The sequence below is a fragment of the Triticum aestivum genome, chromosome 7A (genome assembly GCF_018294505.1).
Source record: "Triticum aestivum cultivar Chinese Spring chromosome 7A, IWGSC CS RefSeq v2.1, whole genome shotgun sequence".
NCBI lineage: Eukaryota > Viridiplantae > Streptophyta > Magnoliopsida > Poales > Poaceae > Triticum > Triticum aestivum.
The window spans coordinates 273,631,841-273,635,461 of record NC_057812.1 but is presented as its reverse complement, the minus strand read 5'-3'; the positions used below and the strand labels follow the sequence as shown (position 1 = coordinate 273,635,461).

The 3,621-nt window shown below is 54.5% G+C and overlaps 1 non-coding gene across 1 annotated transcript; it reads left to right on the top strand.

The window, feature by feature from the left end:
- Nucleotides 1–3,549: 3,549 nt before the first annotated feature.
- On the top strand, nt 3,550–3,621 carry TRNAT-UGU (transfer RNA threonine (anticodon UGU)). Its single transcript has one exon. It is a non-coding gene; the product is annotated as a tRNA-Thr (tRNA).

The following is a 3,621-nucleotide window of genomic DNA, read 5'->3' as shown; positions in this document are numbered from 1 at the left end:
CGCCACGTGGCGGCGGTGGTGCAAACCGGACATTGTCCGGTGCCGGCGGACACGTCCGGCGCGCGGAGATGAGCGGGGCTAGGGTTTCGGGGGGAAGAAGAAGAAGAAATGAGAGGGGGTCTTTAAATAGGTATAGGAGGAGCTAGGAGAGTCCAAATGAGGTGCGGTTTTCGGCCACGCGATCGCGATCGAACGCTCTAGATGATGGAGAGGGTTTTGGTGGATTTTTGGGCCAAATTGGAGGGGTGTTGGGCTGCAACACACACGAGGCCTTTTCGGTCCCTCGGTTAACCGTTGGAGCATCAAACGAAGTCCAAATGGTACGAAACTTGACAGGCGGTCTACCGGTAGTAAACTAAGGCCGCTTGGCAAGTCTCGGTCCAATCCGGAAATGTTTAACCCCCACACACGAAAGAAAGGTAGAAATAACCACCGGAGGAGAAGGAAGCGCCGGAATGCAAAACGGACAATGGGGAAAAAGCTCAAATGCATGAGATGAACACGTATGCAAATGCAATGCATATGATGACATGATATGAGATGCATGACAACAACAACAACAACAACAACAACAACAACAACAACAACACACGGAGACAAAGACCCGAACCCGAGAAAATAAAATAACTTAACGCCGGAAACGGCAAGAGTTGGATTACATATTGGGTAAATCATATCCGGGGTGTTACACTGTGAGAGGAGCCAGAGTCCACCAACATGAGCACCTCGCGGTTCTGAACCCACCCATGGAGTCTCATGGTAGTGGGGATTCAGCGCCCTCCATTGCCTCCTTGGATATGACACAACAGTCAGCATCTTGTTCGCTCGGCGTGGTTTCGTCGGGCGCTTCTTCACCACTGAGAAAGGGTTTGCTGCGCATCATGTACAACAGTTCTTCCACCACGTGAAGCTGCACTGTCGGTCCGCGGCGATGCTCGCGCCCCCACCGCTCGCCGCAGGTGAAGCAGAGACCGCGCGCACGGCGGTACGCTCGCAGCGTCGCCATCTTGTCCTCAGGTGGTGGTAGGTGTGCCGCCTCCACCGCATGGCGATCTGTACTGCATGCTTCCGACATGACCGGCTGCTTGGGTGGCGCGGTAGTTGGTGGCAGTGGAAGGGGCAGCGTCGTTCGAGGCACCGCGCGCAACGTAGCAGGCGCTGAGTAGCGCCACTCCTCCCGTTTGTCCTCGCGGTGCATTGCCTCCAGCACTTCTTCCTGCAAACATGCAAGGTCGACGGCAGTATCCAGAGATTTTGGTCGATGTAAAACAACAGCTGCTCGGATTTCTTTTTGCAACCCATCGATAAATTCATGACAAAGTATGAGGGCTCCCAAGACTCATGGTGAGCTATAAGGTTATGCATGAACTGGGTAATTTTTTCGGTGTACTCAGCCACAGATCCGCTCTATCGCAGCCGGTTAAACTGACGCAAGAGGGACTGAAATTCCTCACGCCCGAACTGCACACAAACCGCTTCGGCAAAAGTGCCCCAATCAGTGTAAATCATGTGAGCCTTGGTAGATTGCAACCAAGATAAGGCCCCGTCGATGAAGTACATCGCGGCGTAGCTCACCCATGTATCCGGACTAAGTGTACACACTCTAAAATACGCCTCGCATTTCAGACGCCAAGCTCGGGGGCCATCCCCATCGAACAGCGGAAAATCGAAACGCGGTGGTGGTGGAAATCTATGATAGTTGCGATCTCCAAAGAATGAACCCTCCCCTAGCAGAGACTGGGAATTGTGCATACCCGTGACCAGAGGCGCCCTCGGGGTGTGCTCCCCCGGTGGATTGTTGTCCTGCCGTGGCCAATTGGCCCGTGGCCATCGCCACCCGAAGCTGGTAGTGGCTCCCCCACCCGATGGAAGGGCTCGTCCGCCACGTGGCCCGGAATTGGTGGCAGATCCCAGTCGGATCGGTGGTGGTCGAAGGAGCAGGGGCGCCTGGTGCTGTGATGGCGCTTGCGAAGAGTCTGTTGGCGGAGGAGCGCGCCACGACACGGTTGGATCCGCCGCCTTGCCCTTGTCCCGCAGTTGCGCGCGTAGATCGCCCACCTCTGCTCGCAGATCCTCGACCGATTGCTCGATCGTTGGCCTCCACCCTTGGAACTCGAGGACGACTGGATGGATGTCGTCGATCTTCGCCGTCATCGCGGCGATAACCGCTGTCAGATCGGCCAACGCCTAGCCGTGCTCTTCCATGGTGGTGGCCTTACCGTGTCGTGTCTGGATGATCGAGGGAAAACGCCCCGCCAGGGTCGATCGATCGGTGGTGATGGGAGAAGGCTCTGATTACCAAAATGTTACGCTTTCGGTCGATCTAGTACAGTAGTGTTCTCTGAATTACACCAAATCTGAAGTAGCTATGGTTCTAAGGAGGGAAAGGAAGGGGAGAAAGGGGAAGAAGTTGCCGCCGTCAAGAATGCCAACTGGTTCCTGACTGCCGTCCTCCAGTGACTCTCCCCGATAAGTAGGCTAGGTCACCCACTTGTGGGCTGGGTAGCGCTCGTTGGGCCTTCTCACCCTCTTGTTTGGTTCCTGGGCCTTGTCTCTCGCGGGGCTCTTCGTAGTGATAGTAGGGTGGGCTGTAACAACATCTGACGGCCCTCGAGGCGGCTTATATTCCCACATATCAGGAGGATGCTACAACACACATAATTAATTAAGGATATAATAAACAACAAAAGTATGATTGCTACAAAATAATTAACTGAAAACATGATTTCATTTTCGTTCGACGTAGCAAGAACGTGCGACAAGGAGGGCTTGTTTTGCTCTAACTGTGGCTCTAATGGAAATCCGACGTCTCAACATAAGCGAATCAGCAGATCTTCCGCACGCTGGCAATGCTCCCGTCATGCTCTTGGACCTCCACGACCAGCACGAAGGCCTCCCGCTCGCCCTGCACGTCCACCACGTGCACGCGGTGCCCGCCGTCCAGGAAGCTCTCGCTGGGCAGCACGCGGAGCACCCCTCCGCCGGCGCCGTCGTCCTTGAGCACCACCTCGGCCACTGCCTCGCCGCCGCGCGTCGCCGTGAGGATCATCCCGAGGTCGTCAAACTCGACGCACTTGGAACGGCAGAGTTCGGCCGCCGTCATTGCTGTCCCCTGCTCAAACTCCACGGGCATGGAGTCGGCCACAGACGCCATTGTGAGGAGCTCGGAGTTGGGTGGATTGATGGAGACCCGGAGAGGCCATGGGTGGTGTGCTTATGTAGATCGAATGAGGGAGCCGGCCGGGGCGCGCCGGAGAAGTGGAATCCGATACGAGCTGGGAGTTCCGAGTTCGTGCTCTGCTCGGTTTGGATTTTCGCGTCGAGGTAAGATGAATCACGTATTAAAAATCAGTTTTGCTAAAGCACATCTAGACGTGCCATAAGTATTGCACATCTAAGTCCTATGTCATTGATCTTACATTGAAATTCGTGTAAATATTTTTTTTTTGTGCTTGATTCACTCATTTAAATGGGCAATAATTAGAGCACATCTAGATGTGCCCTAGACATACCCCATTAAAATATGAAATCGAGTCAGTGCAACAAGTAGCCCTTATAGCTCAGTGGTAGAGCGTCAGTCTTGTAAACTGAAGGTCCGTAGTTCGATCCTGCGTGAGGGCA